Raw genomic sequence first — 25529 nt, 5'->3', positions numbered from 1 at the left:
GACTTCAGAGAAGTGTGACTAGCCCAAGGTCACCCAGGAGCTGCATGTGGAGGAGCAGAGACAAGAACCCGGTTCCCCAGATTACGAGTCCACCGCTCTTAACCACTACACCACACTGGCTCTCAAGGTGGGGCATGACCCCCCCCCAATCACTGATCTAGTCCAACTCCCTGCAATGCAGTTGCCCCATATGGTGGTCGAACCTGCAACCTTGGCATTGTCAGCACAACACTCTAACCAACTGAGCTATCCGAGAAGACTCGTTACTTTTTAATTCGTGCCAAAGACGGCTTGACCACAGAAGTCCTGTGGGTTGTTTCCAAGACGAGACAGAGCAAATCGATCTCTTTCTCACCTTCGCTTTGCAGGCTTGCACTCTGAAATTGTGCTGTATCTGTATTGCCTGACGGTATGCAAAATCCATACGAACGATGTTTCTCATTTATGCCTGATATGTAGAGCGCAGCCCCGTTGTGGGCAAGGCTGAATATACATTCCAGCTGGGGGTTACTCCTAATAGCTTCCCCGCTTTTCTGGTTTTAATAAATGCCATTGGGCATTGCATTCCGTTAAATCAAGCGGCAGAGGAAATGGAATGCATTGCTAGCCTCTGAAGTCTGCACGCAAGCACACACACAAGTTCCCTCATAAAAGATACATGCAGAACACAGCGCCATAATTACAACAATCCACTCTCGGTTGCTCCTTCCAAAGTTCTAGTATATTAGGGGCTCTAGTCTTTGATTCTTCTTGCAAGTCATTCTGAGTCCCTCCCCTTTTGTGTTTGTTTATTTTTAATAAACTCTCCACAAGCATATGTAACACACCGTCACATGTCGCCCCAGTGCTCTGTTTGCTCTGCCTTCCAGGCATGCCATTGCTAGGCTTGGGACGTGTTGCCTGCAGATGGCATCCTTGCCTTGCGATTCACTGCTGTGAGGAATCTGGTAGCTTCCTTTCCTTGTCAGCATGCCGATGGAAAACCACCTCTTAACTCGTGCGTGACTCACCCTTTCGGGACAGCTGGTTCTGCTGCAGAGCATGGTGATGATAAATACGGGGACTAGATTCTCTGATAAACTGCCCAGTGAATAGTGCCAAACTGCATGTTGGCTCCTGCGGCTTTCCTCTGGTGAACAGAAAGCAAAATATCTAGAAAGATGTGCATGGTTCAGAAAGAGTAAAATCCTGCTCCTTGTGCCTCCCAGAGTGGCTGGGGCAACTCAGCCAGATGGGTGGGGTATAATTAATAAATTATTATTGTGATGATGATGATGCAATGAATAGTACAGTGAACTATCTCACACGTTCTGCAGATGCAAGTCTGGGTTTGCCAGTCAGTCTGCTCTGGTGAGTGTAGCTCTCGGACACCTGTTAGCACCAGTGCTTTTTTTCTTTTTAAAAAAAAAATGTTTAGGAGTACTCTCATTTTGACTCAAGAAAATCACCATTTATAGTTCAAATTGGGAAAAATAAGTACAGTACAGTCATACTTTGGGTTACAGACTCTTCAGGTTGCGTTTTTTTTGGGCTTACGGATGTGCCAAAGCCCAGAAGTACTGGAACGGGTTACTTCCAGGTTCCGGCGGTCACGCATGCTCAGAAGTGCTAAATCGCGTTTTGCGCATGCACAGAAGCGCCGAATAGTGACCCATGTGCGCGCAGACGTGGCGCTGTGGGTTGCGAATGCTGCGGGTTGTGAACATGCCTCCCACATGGATCATGTTCGCAACCCGAGTGTCCACTGTAAATGGACAACAGGCTGCCATGGGGGGTAACAATGAAATTGATAATTCACTGTGCTATTCAATGGAACTGATGATTCACCGTGCTAGAGAAGAAACTATTTTTTAAAATGTTTTTTTAAGGTTCTTCTCCCATTGGATTCACTAAATGTTGAGGGGTTCCCCCCCCCAGAAAAAAAGCACTGGTTAGCACACTACTGGTTAGTTTGTGGGGGAGGGGGGCAGGTTTAGGGTGGGCAGCCTCTACTGATTTTCAGTAGAGTCCCTGAGTTTTATTATCAGGTAAACAGGCTAGTTGTTACTGGCTGTTTTTGCAAGGTCATTCTAGTAGCGTTTGCTGAAATACATACACATCAAAGCAATAAAACTGGAGGCAATTCTACTCTGTGCGCCAAATCTGTCATTTAGCCGCATGAGTAAAGCAGCCATAAAAGGGAAGAAATAGTCCACATCTATAATGCTGCTACAAGAAGTAGAATGGTACATTTCGCTGGTGGTGTTTTCACTTGACAATAGCCTATTGAAAATTCTAGGTCAACACCACTTCCTTTCTGTTTAACATTTCCCCCTTCCTTTCTTGCATTTTTTTTAAAAATTTTAAAATAATTCATCCTTGATGTGTTCATGGGACAGAAACAAGTCAGTGACAGTCTGACAGAGTTTGGTATGGAAGCTCCCCCCCCCCTCCCTTGCACAATAAGCTGCTCTTTTGTATGTTGAGAAATGACGGCCGCTACCCTGCAAAGGGGAGGGGAATACATCACATCCTCTGGCTTGCTAAAAAGCAATTGGTCTTTGATTGCTCAACAAGCAAATCTTATAAGATGACATCAATCAACAGCACCACTGTTTTCTGTTGCCCAGAGCTAAAAACGTTCTTAGGCTCACCCCAAATCTCTGAGCCTCAAGGAGTTCCAGGGCTGCAGCACTCACCCAACTTTGGTCTTCTTCAGAAGGAGGTCACTAGAGACATTGGTATTTTACCATACAGTGGTACCTCGGGTTAAGAACTTAATTCGTTCTGGAGGTCCGTTCTTAACCTGAAACCGTTTTTAACCTGAGGTACCACTTTAGCTAATGGGGCCTCCTGCTGCCACTGCGCCGCCGGAGCACGATTTCTGTTCTCATCCTGAAGCAAAGTTCTTAACCCAAGGTATTATTTCTGGGTTAGCGGAGTCTGTAACGTGAAGCGTCTGTAACCTGAGGTACCATTGTATTTGTGTACATTTACAAATATACAGGTTGGCAACAGGTGGAAGCAATGCAACAGATAGCCAAAGTTCATGGCTTCCACCACAGCAGGTATCCAGGGAAATAGCTGGCACTCAAGGTAAAGGTAAAGGATCCCTGACAGTTAAGTCCAGTCACGGACGACTCTGGGGTTGTGGTGCTCATCTCGCTTTACAGGCCGAGGGAGCCAGCGATTGTCTGCAGATCATTTCTGGGTCATGTGGCCAGCATGACTAAGCCGCTTCTGGTGCAACGGAACACCAAAACCAGAGCAGCGCATGGAAACGTCATTTACCTTTCCACCAAAGCGGTACCTACTTATTTACTTGCACTTTTGGGTGTGCTTTCAAACAGCTAGGTTGGCAGGGGCTGGGACCAAGGAATGGGAGCTCACCCCGTCATGGGGATTTGAACTGCCAACCTTCTGATTGGCAAGCCCAAGAGGGTCAGTGGTTTAGACCACAGCACCACCCACGTCCCTGTAGATGGCACCCTACCCCTCACCAAACCCTGCTAGTCTAAAACTTGGTACCCGGTGCCTTTTGTTATCTCTAGCTCAAACTGCAGTCTCTCCTCACAAACATAGATCTGGCTTGCTTTATTTAGCTGGGAGGGTCTCAGTCTCTTAACTGCAGTCTCTGACCACTTTTCCCTATGCATAACGTTCCCCAAACTTTTCTGTATCAAGAAGCAATTGTTAAAGAGTTTGGTTCCCGTGGCAACATGTCGCCTGCAATTTACCTCACAAAAGGATGTGCCTCACCAGACCAGGTTTGAGCAACTGTTAAGCAGCCCTTTAAGCATTAACACTGACCAATTCCCAGTCTCACAATGCTATTAAGTTTTTTTAATTGTGGAAATTAACCAGTTCATTCTCATTAACCAGATTCTAATGTCTTCTCTTCTAGCACAGGGCTCTCTGTGAGTACACATTGGTCTTCAGCTGCTGGACAGAGAGCCCCATTTCTGGGTTTCAGGCTGATCCACAGTGGATCGCTACCACCATATAAATATAAATATACTGTGATTTTTTTATATAAAAAGAAATGGGTCTCCAAATGTGTGTTTGGACTCAAAGTAAGTCCTGAACATATGAAGGGTCAAATGAAACATATCATTGAAAAATAGCTTTATGTTTTCAAAAATGGGGATTAGCCATTCCTTCCTCCCTCCAGAATCCTAATACCTACAGCACCTAATTCAGTCTGCAGTCTACATCTGGGAACGGAGTTGTAAATGCAGACCCCATGAGTTCAACATCCAGCCTCATCTTTGTACTTTCTTTGTTTCTGCTCGCTCTCATGACTCTACACCAAATCCTGCTTTGTGTGCCATCTTGCCTAATGAACAGCTCTGGGGAGTTCAAAAGCTTGCTTATTGTTTTGTGACATTTTGGCTGACCTAAGAAAAGCAAAGGCACAACTGTGGATTTTGGAGTTTTCTCTCTCGTGCGGACCAACACACCTGCCTTATGTGCTTGTCAGTTAAGTTGGTTATAAAGACCTCTCTCCTCATTGGTCCCAAACCTAAGAGTACCTCCAGAGCCCTCTACTGTAGGAGAATGGTGACTCTGTTGATCCTTGAGGGGACTCAGTTCTGCACACCATTCACCTGCCTGGGCATCCTTCTGTACCCTCTCTCTTGCTTCCTTTAGTTCCAGGTTTACTTTACTTTTTCTGCTTCTTCACTGGGTTGCTTAACCTGGAAGAAGGTTCCTGCTGGTACTCCTGAGGGCTCCTGTATCATTACTCCCTCACTCTGATAAAGTTAAGTATTGGCTTGATTCTTGAGTATGTAGCTGATGTGCCCACTGCCCAGTCACCCTTCCCTAACAGATTCTCTCCTATCCCCATCAGCAGGGAGGCAGAAACATCCCACATGACAAGTTACCACCATACTGCACCACTTCCAGTTCACCTATATTTATATCTGGATGTTGCTAGACTACAACTCCCATCATCCCTGACCCTTTGGTCATTCTGGCTGGGGCTGATGGGAGTTGGTGTCCAACAACATCTGGAGAATTCCAGTTCCTCTTATGGAACCAGTGTGGTGTAGTGCCAGTGTGGTGTAGTGGTTAAGAGCGATAGACTCGTAATCTGGGGATTACGACTCCGCTCCTCCACATGCAGCTGCTGGGTGACCTTGGGCCAGTCACACTTCTTTGAAGTCTCTCAGCCCCACTCTCCTCACAGAGTGTTTGTTATGGGGGAGGAAGGGAAATGAGATTTTTAGCCGCTTTGAGACTCCTTCGGGTAGTGATAAAGAGGGATATCAAATCCAAACTACTCCCTTCTTCTTCTTCTTCTTCTTCTTCTTCTTCTTCTTCTTCTTCTTCTTCTTCTTCTTCTTCTTCTTCTTCACAGTATTTCTGAATATCATTGAATGGTCCAGCTCTTTGGCTAGTTTATCAGATGGCAGAAAATGAATTTATGGGACATATAGAAAATGGAATCAAGATTTCCTTTGCCAGGTTACTCCTTGGGTACTGATAGTTCAGTCACATGCAAACATGCAGAGTGAAAGTATTCTGTTGAAATTGGACATATGTGTCAGAGCTGGCTCCTGGTCCCAGCTCACAAAGGACCAACGCTAGCCGGTAGTAAAGTATCAAAGTCTTTATTGAAGAATAGTTTCCATTTCCAAGCCTCAGCGCTCCAGCTCTACGTCTAGGGTCTAGACCGGCGAAGCTCCATCTGAATCCCCGCCCCCTGTACACCAGTTTAAGACTCTAGCCTTACTCCACCTCTTCCGTCTCTCCTTTCTCCTCTGGGTCCTGCTACCCCCCGGGGTCCCTTCCTTCCTGGATTCTTCCGACGCCGACGTGGACCCCCCTGACTCCTCCCTCTCTCTACGGCGGGCTTTAGGACCTGGCTCCCTACCCGGGCTGCCAACTGCTGCACCCTCCTGTACATTTGAACTTGGCGCGCGCGCGTAGCCTTCCACCTTCCTCTCGACCGTTTCCTCGCTCTCCGATGGAGGCATGGCCACTCCTGCCTCATGTCCTCCCGCTGGCAGCGCGCTGCCTGATCCCGATGCCTGGGACTCCTCCCCTCTACTGCACTCTGGTGTGGACGCTGGTCCGGATTTCCAACTGCTGCTCTCTGAGTCCCCCCTGGCCCCTTCTTCCTGGGGTTTCCCCCTAGGCACCCCCCTTGCTCTGACCATGGGGGCCTCTTTCTGTGAATCTTCCGATTCACTGGAAAGACTCAGAGACCTCGGACCGCTGTCATCGCTGACATTTCCTTCGGACTCCTCCCCTTCGCTCTCCATTTCCTCCCTCTCCTGTGCCTCTGCTCCTGAACCCCTGACATCCATCCCCCCCTCGAAGCCCCCCCTTCCCCCCTCCCCTCCCGCCGGTGAGGGTGCTGGGTGCTCCGTCGTTGTGGGGGTGAATGGCGGATACAGTTCGTCCCCCGTGGCGTGCATCCAGCCGGATAAGTCCGGCTCGTCCTCCGTGCTCTCGCCGACCTCGATTTCCTCTGCTTCCATCTCTGTGCCGCCGTGCTCGAACCCAACGTCCTCCCCCAGCACGTCCATGTTCATCTCTTCCCCGGTCACCTCTGGGGGAGTTGCCTGCCAAGGACCCCCCAGCCACTGCCTGCTCCACCGCTCCTCTGGTCGATCGTCCCACCAAAAAGAGCGGTCTGAGGCAAACCCCGAGGGTGATCCCTCCGGGGAACGTGTGTCTAGTGCCGGTTCTTCGTCCGAGGTGAACCCCTGGAATGTGCTGGCTGAAAGCGTGGGTGTGAAAAGCCAGTCGTCGAAATACTCGGCTGGCATGGGCCTGTGTGGGAACAAGGCATGAAACTCTTCCTTGAGAAGAGGCTCGTCCAGGGCATAGTCCGGCACCCAACGGTTGGCGCTGGCCGGGGTACCTTCGCTGGCGAGAAAATATTCTACTCCCTCTTCCCCCCATCTCGAGTCTAAAATCTCTGTGACCTGGTTGATGGGCTCCCCTCTTGGCGACCCCCTCCTTGTGGGCGTCTCCCTATACGGGTCTGGTGCCGTGCCCTGCGCCTGAAATCGGTGAGGTGCTTTGTAGGGCGTGAGCACTGACCTATGGAACACTGGGTGCATTCTGGATCCCTCCGGAAGTGTCAACCGGAAGGCCACTGGATTGATCTGTGCCTCGACTTGGTAAGGTCCTAGCTGCTTATGTCCGAGTTTCTTCTTCGCTAATGATCTGGTCGGCACTGCTTGGGCTGCTAACCACACCCAGTCTCCCACCTGTATGTTCTCCCCAACCCTTCTGTGCTTGTCAGCCTGCAGTTTGTATGCGTGCTTTGCTAGTTCTAACTGCCTCCGAAGCTGTTCGTGAACTTCCTGCAATTCTGACGCTATGACTTCCGCTGCCTGTGGCTCCCCCTCCCCCAGTCTCTCTAATCCCGGGAAGGTTCTGGGATGCCTCCCGTTGTTGGCGAAGAACGGTGTCACCCCCGTGGACACGTGCTTCGTGTTGTTGTAGGCGAACTCAGTGAGCGGTAGGTAGTCTACCCATGTTGCCGGCTGCTGATTTGCATAGCATCTCAGGTACTGCTGCATGATGGCGTTGACGCGCTCCGCTTGTCCGTTGGTCTGCGGGTGTCTCGCCGACGCTAGGTTGATCTTGACGTTCAGGAAACCCATCAGCTTCTGCCAGAAGTTCGAGATGAACTGTCGCCCCCTGTCGGACAAGATAGACCGTGGCAGACCGTGCACCCTGAAGACGTGGTCTATGAACAGTTTGGCGGTCTGTTCCGCCGTGGCTACCTTCGCGCACGGAATGAAGTGGGCCATTTTGGTGAACATGTCCACCACCACTAGCACTGCCGTCTTGCCCCTCGAGCTGGGTAAATCCGTGACAAAGTCCAGGGCCACCCTCTCCCACGGTGCGCTCGGTGTCTGCAGCGGTTCGAGCAGTCCCGCCGGAGGTTTGTGCACTGGCTTGGCCCTTTGGCAGGTGTCGCACCTCGAGACGTAGTCCGCAACTTCCCCCCGCATCTTGGGCCACCAAAAATCTCTGGCTACTAATTCTGCCGTCTTCTCTTTGCCAAAGTGCCCGGCGGTGGGTGCGTCGTGCAACTGCTGCAGTACTTTCGCGCGGAGGTCCTCTCCCGGTACGTAGAGGGCCCCTCTGCGGATGAGCAATCCATCGCGTATCTGGAACTCGTCGTCCTTCGCTGTGCCCTTGTGCACCTCCTCCATCTTGGCCCGTGCAAAGGGGTCTTCCTGCAGCGCTTGACGGACAGCATCCAGGTCCACGGTTGCTGAAGCGCACGCCCACGCTTCCGGTGCGAAAATGTGCTTGGCCGCTGCTGGTGCCGCCTCTTCGAGGTATTGCGGTTTTCTGGACAGTGCATCTGCCATGATGTTGTTGTCGCCTGGGATGTACTCTATCCTGAAGTCGAAATCTGCAAAGAACTCCGCCCATCGTATGTGCCGCTGGTTCAGGAACCTTGCCGTGCGCCAGTACTCCAGGTTCTTATGGTCCGTGCGAACCTGCACTGTGTGCTTGGCTCCGATGAGGAAGTGCCGCCACGCCTTGAATGCTGCATGAATGGCCAGCAACTCCCTGTCCCAGATGGTGTAGTTCTGCTCCGACTTGCTGAGCTTTCGAGAGTAGAAGGCGCACGGTCTCCAGTCCCCATGCGGGTCCTGCTGCAACAGTACTGCTCCCACGGCTCTGTCTGAGGCGTCCGTTTCAACTCTCATCGGTCTGCTGGGATTCACGTGCAGTAGCTGCTCTTCGGAGGAGAAGAGATGCTTGAGATTCTGAAAGGACTGCTCCGCTTGCTCCGTCCAGATGAATTTTTTCTTCTTGGAGCTGAGCGTGTCCGTAATGGCCGCTGTCTGCATCGCGAACCCCTTGATGAACTTGCGGTAAAAGTTGGCGAAACCCACAAACCGCTGGACCTCCTTCCAGTTGCGCGGGCTCTTCCAGTCCAACACTGCGCGAACCTTGGCGCTGTCCATGGCGAGCCCCTTGTCCGACAACTTGTAGCCCAGGAAATCTACCTCCTTCCTGTCGAACTGGCACTTTTCCAGGTTGGCGTACAGCCTATGCTCCTGCAGTCTCTGCAGAACTTCCTTGACGTCTCCCTCGTGGGTCTCCTCTGATTCCGAGAATATCAGGATGTCGTCCAAGAAGCAGACGCATTTCTTGTAGAGGAGACCCGCCAGTACGTGATGCATGAAGGCTTGAAAACAGTGAGAGCCATTTTGTAATCCAAAAGGCATAACTCTGTATTCATAGGTGCCCAGGGGCGTGAACATGGCAGTCTTCCATTCGTCGCCCTCCCGTATACGAATCAGGTTGTACGCCCCTCGCAGGTCCAACTTCGTGAAGACGCGTCCTTTCCTTACCGTTGCGAGCAGGTCGTCTATTTTGGGCATAGGAAAGGCCGTGGGCTTGGTCTTGGAATTTAAGATCCTGAAGTCGACTACAAGCCTCTTTTGGGGCGTGTCTTTCTTCTTCACAAAGAATACAGGACTGCCCCCCACTGCCTTCGACTCCCGGATGAAGCCGCGTTTCAAGTTGAGGTCTATGAACTCCCTGAGTTCTTGCAGCTCTTCCTCAGACATGGAATACAGCTTCCCAGTTGGCAGCGTCGCCCCTGGCAGGAGGTCAATCTTGCAGTCATAGGGCCTGTGGGGAGGCAGCTTGTCCGCTTCTTTCTCGCAGAAAACCTCCAAAAACGCTGCATACTTGAGTGGCACTGCTTGCAGCGTGCCTAATTGAAGCTGCTGGTCATCCTCTTCCCCTTCCGGGCTAGGCAGGATGCAATGTTCCGCACAGTAAGAGGAACCGAAGGTCAGTTGGCGCTGGTACCACGCCAAAGCTGGGCTGTGCCTGTGCAGCCAACTCATGCCCAATACTACAGGCGTGTCCGACAAGCGGGTGACATTGAAGCTGATGACTTCTCGGTGATTCCCAATTTGCATCACCATTGGAGGCGTTTGCTACACCACTTGCCCCCCCAGCAATTCCCTGCCATCCACCGTGACAACCTGTAGAGGCAGCGTGGCTGGCAGTAGTGCTATGTTGTGCTGTTGAATAAAATCCAGTCCTATAAAGTCTGCGTTACTCCCAGAGTCAATGGTGATTGGCACTTCCAGAGTGCGTCCATTGGGCAGTTGGAGTGACGCTGTAAGCTGCACCACTGGTTTGGGTGGGAGGGGGTCTGTGGGCTGCAAAATTGCTGGGGATTGCTTCATTGACTTGTCTGGCTGGACCCCAGTGCCTCTTCCTCCAGCCAGACTCCTTCGTTTCCCTGTTGTGGTGTTTTCTGCTGAGTTGCGTCTGTGACTGTTGCCGAGGCTGCAGTGTGCTTGTGGAGCCTCTGGGGACACTCTTTTGCCATGTGCTGAGCACTCTCGCAGATGTAGCACTTCCTGTTCCCTCTAGGAGGCTTCATTTTGACTGCTCCCGGTGTTAGGGCTCTGGTAGCTGACTGAGCCCTGGCACCTCCAATCTCCATCGGTTCTTCTCCCCCTCCCTGCGAGGGTGTGGATTGCGCACGCGCTGCATCTTTGGGAGAGAAGGGAGGTGCTCTGGCTGGCGCCCGTCCCCAACGTCCTTCTTCTCTGTTCCAAGGACGTTCCTCCAGACGCACGCCGATCTCCAGCGCCCTCTGGACCACTTGCTGAGTGTTCTTTGGTCTCTCCCCCCTTGCAATCTCAGCTTTTACATCTGCATTCAAGCCTTCCCAAAAGAGGTCTCTCACTGGCGCAGAATCTTTCTCCCATCCCAGCGCATGAACTAATCCAAAAAAGCATGCATGGTACTGCCTCACACTGGCTCTGCCTTGTTTAAGCCCGTGTATGTCTCTCCTGGCAATATCAATGTCTATCTTTGATAAAAACACGAATCCATCGCTTTAATGAAAGCCTTCGCATCTTGGAGCGCCGGATCATTATCTCTCCATAAATTCCTCAGCCACGTTTTGGCCTCCCCATGCAAATGGGACAAGATAAACCCCACTTTCTCTCTCTCATCTCTAAAGTCTTTTTCTAGCAGATCCAGCGCAAACAGCAGGTCGGCTCTGAAGTTAGGGTACTGCTGTAAACTCCCGTCGAAATGAGATACCAGACTGCCTCCCCTTCTCCCCAGTCCAATGCCCTCTGATTTGGGTCCCGGTTGTCCCAGTGTAGAAAGCATTTCCAACCTGGTTCGGAGATCTCTGCAAGCGGCATCCATTTCCTCTTCCCTTTTCTTGGAGGCCCGTACCTCCGCGTTGAGTTGAGTCACTGCATTTCGCAGTTCTGTCAGTTGCTGTTCTGGAGTCATCTTGCCTGATTTGTGTGAGCTCTCGAAGCACCCCTCCTCTGCCCTCGCTGCGTCGACTCACGTGGCGAGGTTCTTGGTGCCAAAACTTTTGGGGAGATGGAGCTTACTGTCAGAGCTGGCTCCTGGTCCCAGCTCACAAAGGACCAACGCTAGCCGGTAGTAAAGTATCAAAGTCTTTATTGAAGAATAGTTTCCATTTCCAAGCCTCAGCGCTCCAGCTCTATGTCTAGGGTCTAGACCGGCGAAGCTCCATCTGAATCCCCGCCCCCTGTACACCAGTTTAAGACTCTAGCCTTACTCCACCTCTTCCGTCTCTCCTTTCTCCTCTGGGTCCTGCTACCCCCCGGGGTCCCTTCCTTCCTGGATTCTTCCGACGCCGACGTGGACCCCCCTGACTCCTCCCTCTCTCTACGGCGGGCTTTAGGACCTGGCTCCCTACCCGGGCTGCCAACTGCTGCACCCTCCTGTACATTTGAACTTGGCGCGCGCGCGTAGCCTTCCACCTTCCTCTCGACCGTTTCCTCGCTCTCCGATGGAGGCATGGCCACTCCTGCCTCATGTCCTCCCGCTGGCAGCGCGCTGCCTGATCCCGATGCCTGGGACTCCTCCCCTCTACTGCACTCTGGTGTGGACGCTGGTCCGGATTTCCAACTGCTGCTCTCTGAGTCCCCCCTGGCCCCTTCTTCCTGGGGTTTCCCCCTAGGCACCCCCCTTGCTCTGACCATGGGGGCCTCTTTCTGTGAATCTTCCGATTCACTGGAAAGACTCAGAGACCTCGGACCGCTGTCATCGCTGACATTTCCTTCGGACTCCTCCCCTTCGCTCTCCATTTCCTCCCTCTCCTGTGCCTCTGCTCCTGAACCCCTGACAATATGCATCTTAAAGGTGGCTATAATTAATCGTTTCTTTTGACTGCAGAAGTTGCAGCGAAAGAAAATGAAACCGATTCCCTTTGTTTTCTTAGTATATGGTAGGTTTTGTTATAGAAAGCACATCATAGATCCTTTCAAGTAAATATTCTGCTCTCCGTTATATTAGAAACTTGCCAGCCAGACCACAAAGGGGAATTCATTGTCAGAATGATTTTAATTTTTACAGGATTTCATTTTGGTATCATAACACTGGAGCTTTTAAATTAAACCTTCCAATTCTCGTGGCAGATTGGATTTAGAATAAGTTCGTTTTCTGTGCTGGTTGCCATGAGAAAACAAATGGTTCGGTTTCTGTTTTTCACATAGAACTTGAGCACATGAGCAATCTCCCATTCTGTGCTTTCAAACTATTGGTATTCAGAAGTATTACTGCCTCCAACCTTGGAGGTGAAGAATATCCATCATGGCTAATAGCTATTGATATTCTTATTCTCCATGAAATGTGGTATCACCATTGCCATCTTAGCTCCATTGCACCCTTGTTTCCCTGATTTCCCAGTCCCCAGCTACTGCTCAATAGCTGTGATCTGAAAGGCTTGGTGTACAGCTCTTTTCATGCAATGTTTTCACCCCACCCTAAAATCATAGAATTGCTGAGTTAGAAGGGACCACAAGGATCATCTAGTCAATGCAGGAATATTTTGCCCAACATGGGGTGGGAACCCACAACCCTGAGATTGAAAGTCTCATGCTCTACCAACTGAGCTATCCCAGAATGGCGGCAAAAGCTACAGTGTTTTTCTGGCTCTGCTGATCCATCCTTCATCACTGGAACTGTGTTTGGCTTAACACATCACATGTGACACAGTCCTGGAGCAGGCAGAGGAAGGGCACTCTGCCTATGCCCACCATCTCAGCAGATGTAGATCAAATGGCCCATGTGCATGTAGGATGTGTGGGTCTTGCATTTGAGAGCTTAGCATTGATGCAGAGATGATCACTAGGGAATCCAGGCTACGATTAAGCTCTACAGCTGTTGACCACCAATAGCTCCCCAAGGTAAGGAATATTTCTCAACCCAGTAAAAAGGACTGCCCATCCTGATTATAACGTGCCATGACCAGAGCGAAAAGCAAAGAAAAATGGTACTCTATATACCCACCTGCCTGAAGGAAGTCTTTGCATATTCAAAGTGCTATACAATTGAGATTTTTTTCTGAATTAAGACCCATAGCTCCATAGTAGAACAATCTACTATGAACAATCATCAGCATCACAAGGTTAGTCTCTGAAAGACTGAAACCCTGGAGATCTGCAAGTCAACATGGGTAGTCAGCATGGTCCCCTCTAGTTACTGCTGGACTACAACTCCCATGATCCCTGAACATTGTCTGTGCTGGCAGGGGTTGATGGAAGCTGTAGTTCAAAAATGTCTGGAGGGCACCGCATTGGTTTCCTCTGGGACAATTCTGAGCTAGCTGGGCTGGTGGTCTGTCTTAGTATAAACCACCTTCCTGTCTTCCTAAGTTCTTTGAGAAGAGAATTGAGTATTGTGGCACCTACTGAAGTCACCTGCTGCTAATATTTCTTAGAGGAACCGTTTGGCTTTAAAATATGTTATATTTCCTTTGTCAAAGTCGCTCTTGATCTTTACATTACCACTGAAAGCTTTGAAGTGTCAAGGAGAAAGAGGTCTTCTTACTTGTCAGGGTTACAGGGGAGGCCAACAGAGGGAAATTGTAACTGTCACACAGAACAGAAAAGCTGGAGATGCAACCCTCTCACAGGACTGAGGCCTGCTTCACCTAGTGCTGTTGAACACAAGCAAGATAATAATAATAATAATAATAATAATAATAATAATAATAATAATAATGTAATTATGACAAATATTGTGATAGCTCTCCATCAAAGAACACATATATTCTCTAAGCCACACTAGTATTGTAGGTTTTTTTTAAAAACATCCTCTATGTATATTTCTTTTCAAGGATTTTGAAATGAATCATTTCCTTTGTTTAAGAAAGGAAATATCATTTACCATATTTTTTGCTCTATAAGATGCACCAGACCACAAGACACACCTAGTTTTTGGAGGAGGAAAACAAGAAAAAATATATTCTGAATCTCAAAAGCCAGAACAGCAAGAGGGATCACTGCGCAGTGAAAGCAGCAATCCCTCTTGCTGTTCTGGCTTCTGGGATAGCTGCGCAGCCTGCATTCGCTCCATAAGATGCACACACATTTCCCCTTACTTTTTTAGGAGGGAAAAAGTGAGTATTATAGAGCAAAAAATACCGTACTTCTTGACAGTAAGTGCAGTTCATCAATGGAACCAATAACCTAAGGGTGGCAGTAGAATGCAGGGGCTTACACAGCTATAGTTGTTAAGGGCTTACACAGCTATAGTTCCTAGAGTGGTTCAACAGTCCCACTGAGAGTTTCTGTGAGGGGACTAGGGGTTTCCTAACAGTTCTCAGTACGCTTTACAAGCCACAGTTCCCATAATACTTTGGGGGAAGGCAAATCTGTTTAAAGTGGTATAATAGTACTTTAAACGTAAGGTGTGGGTGTGGTCTTATTTAGGGCTTCAAGTATCAAAAATAGCCCTTTCAACTGGGTCCAGAAACAAACTGGATGCCAATGAAATCGATGCAGATAAGGCGGGCTCCTGACAGTATTCTAGCTAATGCATTTTGCATTAGTTGATGTTTCTATGCAGCTTTCAAGGGCAGCCCCATGCAGAACACATCACAGTAGTCTAATCTGGATGTGCCACCATATTAATGATTCGTTTCTCTCAGTTGTTTCCCATCTCCTAAATGCCAGTAAACTAGCGGGGTGGGTTGAGGGTAGGGAAGTATGTTGAAACGACTTCTGTGTCAAAGTGAAAAAAGGGAATTTATCATTTCCACTGTGTAGGTTTTATCAGTTTCATTTTTATCTTTACTTTGATAGAAGAGCAATTTTGTATCCTCTGATGCGTTGTTTCCGTGACTGCCGACTCTCGGCAATTATAAGGATGCATCAAATAAAACAAACAAGTCGTCCGAGGAGTGTTTTGAATATATCGCTCCTGTTTAGAAGGCTGTACAATGGTTATGCGTTGCCACAGTCTTAGCACAGCGTCTCCGTGACACATGCCATCTCTCCATGACAAGCTGCATGAGAAATAGGTTTTTGCATACAGAGGAAATAAATGCAGGAATCAATGGCCCCTGCTGGCTGCAGTGAACTGTGCAGGCCTCTGTAGCTTGACAATGGCATGTTTTATGCAGAAAGCAAAGCTCTTGGGAAAGACACCAGGAACTCTATGCACAAAGGCATTTTCAATAAACGCGACAGAGAATATCCAGTCAAGTAGAGAGGCAACGGAAAAATAATGCCCTCCCTGGGGATCTGCAGTTATGGCGACTGACAGAATCTACAGCTAAATACTGGAGGTGCTCCGAGCTGAGGTAAATCAGGGACTGTTTATCAGTTACAAAACTCTCTAGAAGGATCCAAAGCGAACACATATCCTGGTGGAATCTAAGCAAACACTTGTCCTCCATATGTTCTGGACTAGTCCCAACCAGCACGACTAATTGTCAGGAATCCAAAACACCTGCAAGGCCCCAGCTTTGGGGAAACTGTCTTGGATCATATTCCTCTTAATTTGTATTTGTGCTATGGCCCAGACTCCTGCAGGAGAATTTGATGTAGTGACTACAGGCTCATCCTTTTGCCCTGCCGCTTTCCCCTGGGAAAACTTGCATTTTAGTGCTGAATCGGAACAAATGGCAATCGGGTTTTCTGCGGATTGCTCTTTGTTCTGATTTAGCACTGAAGAGCAGGTTTCCCAGGGGAAAGCAGCAAGGCAAAGGCAAAACCTGGTCAGACCCTTGCCTAGAAAGCACAGGGCAAGCGGAAAACCTCTTGAACCTGGAAATGTGGATGAGGCAGATTGCCTGAAAACAGCATCTGTGTGCTCAAACTGAAGCAAAATTTCTTGAATTTAACAGTGCTGGAGTAAGGCATTGTGTCATAAATTAGTATTGCTGTTAAGGACAGTAAATTCACAACAGAACCCCACCTGTTCAAGACCAGTAATGATGATGAGCCGCAGAATTTCACTGCCCTCCTGCAGAGGGCTCAGAGCTCCAAGGAGGCAGGAAACTCGTAAAGTATCTTCACTCCTTGTAGGACAACAGAAATGGTTGGTTCACAACATGCACACCACTTAGTGGGTGTCTGCATTCAGCTGCAACTTTGGAATAAGATCTCACAATTCCTTTGGATTTTCAGTAGCTGCCAATAAGTGATCATGCTGGATGGAAGTAAGTGGACAGTTTCTAAATTATTATCATCATTATTCATGCTAAGATTTAAAGTGGCACAATTCTCCTAAATGGCCAACAGCTAAAAGGACTCATAACAGATTTTTGAGTGTAATTGTTTAAAAATCAGAGCAAACACAGATTATCCCATTGCTCTTTCCTAATCTTAAATGCCATAAATTCTCTCAACAGTGAAACTTGCATCAATATTGAATTCTGGTGTGTTTTATTAATGTTCCATTTGGGCTTCCAACTGATGAGATTAAATCCTAAAAGTACAGATCAAATGTGTACTTGGGGTAGGGATGGAGACGTATGAAAACATTGCACGGGTAGTGTACTTCCTTTAAAATTGCTCCAAAATATAATACTAGAGTCTTGCATGAATACAAAACTGCAGTGATATCAAATTAAGGTTCTCTATTTACTGAATGCAAATGCTTATTAGCAAACCGCTATAATACTTCAAAGTGCTATTAGCTTGCCTCATTCAAGCTATTTCGTGTGCTCTGGGGTTTCCAATTGCTTCTGTCTATAACAGCTTTCCTATTTACTTCAATGGGGGATAACAGCTTGGCCTTGCATTCTTAAAATGACTTGCTGTGGAGCCTACTCACAAGTAAATTTACTCCTGGGGAGGTATTTCACCTTGCCCTTGGGAGTAGCAAGCTTGATAGGGGTAGTGTAAGAGAATCCTTTGAATGCTCTACGTCAGGGGAAGCAAGCCAATGTGGTGCTCTGGAAAAATTGTATATGACAACGGCCACCATCCTTTGCCAGCAGGGCCAATGTTCTTGGGGGTTGAAGCACACAACATCTGGAGGGCACCAAGTTGACTATCCCTAGTCTAAGGGGCAATATTTGCAGAAGCAGCATCTTTCGATCCAAACCTTCCCTGAGGAGCAGCTCATTCTACCTGCTTCATTAATAAATGCAACACTCGCATGTCTTAGTAATTTCCCTTGAAGAGCGTGTATGTACATTATAATCCGTTCACTCTCCATTGCACCAGGCTGGTTTTTGTGACTTTTTATATTTCGATGAGCTAAGGTCAAATTTGGCCCTCCGGGACTCTCTTTCTGGCCCTCAGGGTTTTCCCCAGCCCACACCCCTCTCCAGCCCTTGTTTGCATCTCAGTGGAGTGTTTTTGCCTGACAGAATAGAAGATGAGAGAGGTTTGTGTAGAAACTTACCTACTGCACACACGTAAAATCCACATGTGTCGCTTTGCTCACCATTGGCATGTGGCCCCTGAGAGCTTGCCCAGAAGGAAATACGGCCCTCAGACTGAAAAAGATTCCCTACCAGTGCCAAGCAGTGTGCCCCACCTGTGGCAACTGTATTTGCAAAAACTACCCGTGGAGTGAGGCCTCACAAACTAAATGGGGTTTCAGTGTAGATTACGGCGTAAGCCCTTTCGCTATACCACTTATTAGGGAAATTTAGCTTGCTCCTTTCACAGAAGGGTAAAGGGAGGCTGAATGAATACTCTCCGTGTGATCCACATAATCGGATCGGCTGAGGCAAAAACTCTGAATTTCAATCCCTTAGGCCTCAACTCTAGCCAGAAAATCCTTCACTGGCAGGAAATTGTGAGCACCACACATTAGGGTCAAGGGCTAAACCCCCTGGATCAAATGTTCACTGGTTAAGTCCTCTCAAAACTAAAATGAGAGGCATCAGACAAATGAACGAACGACTCCTCTGGCTATAATTCCAGCCACGGCGCTTACTTTGTGTGTGACAAATTTTATTTCTTTTCGCCAACAATGATTGATAAATGTATATGACTCAAGACTGGAGAAAGTTGCTGCAAGCAGGAGTTCTGAAGGTCAGATAGCTTTAAAGAGACATGTTCCCCTGCCAGCTTGCTTGGTAAGGTCAAGACTTTTTTGGGTGCTGTAAAAAAGTAAGAAAGCAATTAAGTTCACCTCAAACTACTACTTGACCCCACTTTTATTTGCCCGTAGCCACTGTTCTGGAAAGCCAGCATTTGGTATGGCTCACAATGTGTTGCCCAGCTTTTCGTAATGGTTAGAAAGAGAGGTTTTATAAATGCAGGAGTTGCTCATATATATTCCTTTATCATTTGACGTTCTTCTGCCATACCGATAACAAGTAAAGCGTGCTGCATTAAAATAAGAAATAGATGCCAATGCACAGCTGGAATGGCAAATTAGCAGAAATGCCCCTGGGGTATCATTCACAACTCTGGGTAGAGACAGAAATTAATTTTGTCATGTTGTCAGAGGTCTGGGGTCCAACTAGGGACCAGAAAAATAAAGATATTGCTGGAAGTCAACTGCTTGGCTCCAATCACTGTGACTCACATGAGGGAGAGGAATATCATCAGAAGAACAAGTTAATCTCTCAGGAGAGTTCTCTTTCATTTGTGGGGCTGTAAAGCCCAAGGTGCAAGAGGAGAGCGCAAAATAGGGTCTGAAGCTCAACATAAAAAAAACCCTAAGATAATGGCCACTGGGCCCATCACCTCCTGGCAAATAGAAGGGGAAGAAATGGAGGTAGTGAGAGATTTTACTTTCTTGGGCTCCATGATCACTGCAGATGGTGACAGCAGCCACAAAATTAAGAGACGCCTGCTTCTTTGGAGAAAAGCAATGACAAACCTAGACAGCATCTTAAAAAGCAGAGACATCACCTTGCCGACAAAGGTCCGTATATTTAAAGCTATGGTTTTCCCAGTAGTGATGTATGGAAGTGAGAGCTGGACCATAAAGAAGGCTGATCGCCAAAGAATTGATGCTTTTGAATTATGGTGCTGGAGGAGACTCTTGAGAGTCCCATGGACTGCAAGAAGATAAAACCTATCCATTCTGAAGGAAATCAGCCCTAAATGCTCACTGGAAGGACAGACCCTGAAGCTGAGGCTCCAATACTTTGGCCACCTCATGAGAAGAGAAGACTCCCTGGAAAAGACCCTGAAGTTGGGAAAGATTGAGGGGACAAGGAGAAGGGGACAACAGAGGACGAGATGGTTGGACAATGTTCTCGAAGCTACCAACATGAGTCTGACCAAACTGTGGGAGGCAGTGGAAGACAGGAGTGCCTGGCATGGTCTGGTCCATGGGGTCACGAAGAGTCGGACACAACTAAATGACTAAACAACAATAACAAAGCCCAAGGTAGATTTGGAGGCACATATTCAGTAATCAGTTGTTAATCTGTTGTAGTTCTTACTCTCTTTCTTTCTTTCTTTCTTTCTTTCTTTCTTTCTTTTTCTATCTTTCATTGCTTTATCTTGCCCAGGGTAACCCCAAAGCACCCCACCCCTACAGATAGTTAAAGGCCAAAGACCTGGTTATAGAGGAAAGCTTTTGCCTAGTGCCTAAAGATATATAATAATGACGGCAGGTGAGCCTCCTCGGAGAGAGCATTCCTCAAAGGGAGAGCCACTGCAAAAAAGGCCCATTGTTGTGTTGCTGCCATCTGGACCTCTTGCAGAGGAGGCGCATGATGCCTTAAGGGCCTTAGATAATGATTGCACAGTCTGGGTCAGTTCAAACAGAGAAAGGCGGTCCTTTTGGTATTCTGCTCTCAAGCTGTTTAAGGCTTTATAGGTTAAAAAAAAGTGTTGTAGATGTTCCAAGGACTTGGTGTGTCTTCAGAGTATTTCCTAAGGTCATGGGACTGGTTCCTTGGGTGGGGCATGGGTTGCCAACCTTTTAAAGGCAGTAGCCACATTTGGAATTTTTGGCAAGTCATCTTTTAATAGCAGCAAAACTAATGGTTGAACATTTTTGGTCATGGACTATATGGAATCCGCAGAAATGACTGGCAGAATCAGAGACCAGGGAGAAGAGACGGTGGAGGAAGATTGGAAGAAATTTAAAGACTATTTACAGAAACACTACAAGATTAATGAATGTTAAAATAACATCAGATTGAATGTATAAGGTTATTGGAGTAAAACTTTAAAGATTAGAAGACCCAACATCTTAAGTTCTAAGTATTGAATAAGCTATATTAAGACATTCAAATTAAGAAAGGAGGTTAAACATGACAGAGGGAAGGGATTTGTTGTTAAATTGTATGAATTGGAATACAGGGAAGGGAGACTTGGGGAAGTCAGAGAAACAAGTTAATGCAAGATGAATATGAAGATAAGACTGTTTTTATTTCTGTTGTCTGTAGTATGTTATGTTTGTGTAATTCTGTATGTTTTTGGTGTATTGTTCGTTGTCTTTGTTTTGCTTTGTTGTTTTGTATGTAAAAACGAATAAAATATTTATAAAAAAAAAAATTGGGGAGAATTTGGGAGGAGCTACAGAAGAATACTGGTTTGGTTGAGAAGTTGATAAATAATGTTAGCTGGAGGAAATGCAGAATGTGGGTGTGACAAAAATGTCTGCTGGAAGTGTGATTCTAAAAAAAGCCCTTTAAGCTAAACACACACACACACACACAAATAATTATGAGCAGCTTGATGAAGTCATCTTGGTCTCCCTATGCTGTGCCTGTATGTGACCTCCATTAACAATGTGTTACCCCTCGCTAGATTTACTTGGGTTTAACCTTGACCTAACCACAAATGACACTTTTGCCAGGAGTAAACGTTAGCTAGCTTGTGGTTGCTAAGCGATAGCATGCTATGTTCCTCAGATATCTCCAGGTGAGGAAAAAACAAAAACAAAAACAAGGAGAGCATGTATGGTCCCGAAGGGAACGCTGTGGAAAGCGACTGAATGTGAAGTTAGGAATGGGTGAATGTGCCCATTTCAGTTTCTTTTATTTTTTTCCATGCACACTTAACCCTGGTATGTGTATTTTTGCATCCGTTACTTGGCTGGTGAACTGCATTGAAAAATTCAGACAAGAGTGAATTTTGAGGGTTGGCTGTGTTTTGATTCACGTATTCAGAACATGTGAATGAGCTAGACTTGCCTTTAAATGTGAACTGAATAAGCATTCCGCCTAGTGAGGATGGGCCTGCTTCAGCAACAGGCAAGGTAAATATAAGAGCAGCTGCCTTGCATCCATAGACCCCGAATAAAATTCCAAAGCTTTTCCCTCTTGCCTCTTCCTTTTGCAGGAAGAAAAGGGGGATACTCTGTTGGCTAGATGAAACTTTCAGTGACAGCACCGGCTTCGGCAATAAATGGTACCATTTGAATGTTTAGCTTTTCCTCAATCCTTGTTTACTGCAGTTTGCAAGGGGAGGGAAACCCCTGTGCAGTTCGGTGAACGAGCTGATGGTGTCATCCCATTACCACGGTAGGGAGATGGTGCACTGTGTTGTTTCTGCTGAAGCATTTAATACATTCTTCTGTAATTTTTGTCTCGGAAGTAATGAGGCCTGACAGCTTAGGCTTGTGCATGATAACAACCCCACACTGGTATCTTTTAAATTCTTCATTGCCAAATTCATAAAGGACAAAATGACTCCCTCTGCCAATCCCTCTCTCCATAACCCCCCTCCCTCCGCTGCCACCCAATGACAGTAACCATGCTTCATTTTCTAAGACATCGTGGTTAACAACCTGAAACAATGAAGGTCTTTTTTAAAATGAAAAAAAAACCCCTAATTTGTGCTATGGGGGGCGGAATCCTGCTGATCAGAATATTAAGCCATTTTTGTTTTGTAGAATGGCAAGAAAACAAACATACCCAAAACTTTCAAGCTTTTTTTTATTAGAAAAATACAACCGAAATGTATGTCGGCTGTTTGTCCTCTGCAGTCTTTCAGGGAATATAACAAAATGATCTTTTATCCCAGGCATAGGCAAACTCGGCCCTCCAGATGTTTTGGGACTGTTATGTATTGAAGTTCTCACCCTGGCCACCAGGAGTATCATGTATATAGTTTTCACTCAGGTCCACGTTAGTTACTTTAGGCGGGAAACCCTGGGTTGTTGTTGCTACAATGTTGACAGCCAGCTGCCTATAAAAACAGGCTGGCTGAGCTGTTTGCAGTTCAGTTCTGTTCTGGCCTGTGAATAAACAAGAGCTGTTTAAAGAATCACTGTGTCATCTGATATGTTCACCCACAAATTAACACTGGCGACGAGGATGGGACCGATGCACATCAGAGCACTGCCAGACACGGCCACCCTCTGAGCTGAGCTGAATCATGGAGCTGAAACACTGAGCGAAATCACAGAGCAGAACCAATTCAGAGGTGACCGTTCTGGCTAGAGCACTGTGTTCCATCCATCGCCCTCCACGTCGGCATCGGAACCATGGCTTCACTCGTGCCTCTACCGCCGTTTGCCCCAGCCTCTGAATCATGGGACTCCTACCTCGCTCGGTTCGACTGCTACCTCCAAGCAAATGAGCTGACAAGAGGGTCTGTAGAGCAGAAGCAGGCCTCTTCCTCAGCATTTGTGGCCCCAAAGTGTTCGCGGCGGCCCGAGCATTGGTTGCACCTCTAGCAGTCCAGGCAGAGCCATGGGACAAGATTCAAAGGAAGCTGCGTAGGGCCGAGTTTGCCTATGCCTGTTTTATCCCCACCCTCCATAAAGGTCAATTGTTTTATGTAGGTATAGGAAGAGGCCATGAACTTATAGTGAATGAAGTGCCTGCCGAAGTCTCCTATTGTTAACACTTTCAATTTTCTGCTGCAACTATTACCTGGGCTTTCATCAGGCAGGCTGAGACAAGACACCACTGATGGCAGACTGAAAGACAACAAATGGTCAATTGCTAATTGTGCATTTCATAGAATCATAGAATCATAGAATCATAGAGTTGGAAGAGACCACAAGGGCCATCGAGTCCAACCCCCTGCCAAGCAGGAACCACCATCAAAGCACTCCTGACATATGGTTGTCAAGCCTCTGCTTAAAGACCTCCAAAGAAGGAGACTCTACCACACTCCTTGGCAGCAAATTCCACTGTCGAACAGCTCTTACTGTCAGGAAGTTCTTCTTAATGTTTAGGTGGAATCTTCTTTCTTGTAGTTTGGATCCATTGCTCCGTGTCCGCTTCTCTGGAGCAGCAGAAAACAACCTTTCTCCCTCCTCTATGTGACATCCTTTTATATATTTGAACATGGCTATCATATCCCCCCTTAACCTCCTCTTCTCCAGGCTAAACATGCCCAGCTCCCTTAGCCGTTCCTCATAAGGCATCGTTTCCAGGCCTTTGATCATTTTGGTTGCCCTCCTCTGGACACGTTCCAGTTTGTCAGTGTCCTTCTTGAACTGTGGTGCCCAGAACTGGACACAGTACTCCAGGTGAGGTCTGACCAGAGCAGAATACAGTGGCACTATAACTTCCCTTGATCTAGATGCTATACTCCTATTGATGCAGCCCAGAATTGCATTGGCTTTTTTAGCTGCCGCGTCACACTGTTGGCTCATGTCAAGTTTGTGGTCAACCAAGACTCCTAGATCCTTTTCACATGTACTGCTCTCAAGCCAGGTGTCACCCATCTTGTATTTGTGCCTCTCATTTTTTTTGCCCAAGTGCAATACTTTACATTTCTCCCTGTTAAAATTCATCTTGTTTGTTTTGGCCCAGTGCTCTAATCTGTCAAGGTCGTTTTGAAGTGTGATCCTGTCCTCTGGGGTGTTAGCCACCCCTCCCAGTTTGGTGTCATCTGCAAATTTGATCAGGATGCCCTTGAGTCCATCATCCAAGTCGTTGATAAAGATGTTGAATAAGACCGGGCCCAAGACAGAACCCTGTGGCACCCCACTAGTCACTCTTCTCCAGGATGAAGAGGAACCATTGATGAGCACCCTTTGGGTCCGGTCAGTCAGCCAGTTACAAATCCACTGAGTGGTAGCATAGTCAAGACCGCATTTTACCAGCTTCTTTACAAGAATATTTCATGTGGGAGGGAGGACATATCACTTGGATTTGCCATTTTAGGCACAAAATGTATTGCTGCCAAATATGCTAGGTGCTAGGGACCTGTTGTTTTATTATTTTATTGGATTTTTAAAAATCAACACACACACAGCCTAGCTATTTGGGGAGGCATGTGGTGACCGGGGAAATGACCTTTTTTGTTGCTTCACTCCATGTGTGGAAGAGTCACTCGACACCATCCATGGATACCATTTCAATGCTTTTTATGTTCCCAGTTTATTGCCCCCTAGTGTGCATAGCCTATAGGGTCTGTCATAGCCATTCTGCTGAGTTTTATGGCTTGTTTCTAACCAGTGCTTCATCGCTTGGCTTGTTCTTTTATGATGATTATTAGCTTTATTAATTTTCATTCCGCTGCCTCTCCAGGAGATCTTAAATGAGGGTTGGCGTAGACAAATTTCAAACAAACAACCTGACAGATGACAAAGAGATAGGTAAACAGATAGCTAGAATGAGACAAGCCCTTCCCAGGAGATTTGTAAGTTAAAGGCAATGTCTGTTTTTAGCTTAACTGTTAATTTGAATTATACTTATATATAGATATATATATATGGCTTGTTCTTAACTTAATCTTTCATTGACAATTTAAATGTTTCTTTAATATATTTTTCTAAACTGCAAAGAGGAGGTTTCATTTACAATCAAGCGGTACATATACTTTGTCAAATAAATACAAATAAATGGCATCCTGTCAAGTCTCTTGGCCAATGTAAGCGCTCAACATTCTTGGGCAGTTTCCAAGGCCTCTGTGTTTTGCCAGGGCATCTGCTCATGCCTGCCCTGAGTGTCCTCCTTATTCAAAACAAAAACCCTCCAGACTCTGAGTTGGATATAGACAGCCTTTTAATTTCCCACAATGCCCTCAACCCAGCATCACACGGGAGCAGTACAGGAAAGCAGTGGTTTGAGGAAGGCTTAAAATCAAGCAGCGTGTAACTGTTACCTAATGAAATAATAATAAAAAAAGAGTTTGAACATGGTAGAGCAGATACTTGGTGCGATGGGAAGGAGGAGTCTCTCTCTCCATGCCCAAACATTCCCCCTGCCACCACTGCCCAAGCTGTGAGCTTATCCCTGAGAGAGAAACTGAAATAAGGCTCTGCGTCAGGATCAGCCCCATGGCAGGCAGCTGGGGGAGTAGAAGCAGCTGCTGCCAGGCAGTCCTTCCCCACTGCACAGCAGTAAAGCCCACCAAAATCCTTGGTTCCCCCCACCTGGAGCTTCTGTCAATATTATTTATTTACTTACTTACTTACTTACT

Source organism: Podarcis tiliguerta, assembly GCF_965153285.1.
Source record: "Podarcis tiliguerta genome assembly, chromosome: 5".
NCBI lineage: Eukaryota > Metazoa > Chordata > Lepidosauria > Squamata > Lacertidae > Podarcis > Podarcis tiliguerta.
This window is presented reverse-complemented; position numbering follows the sequence as displayed.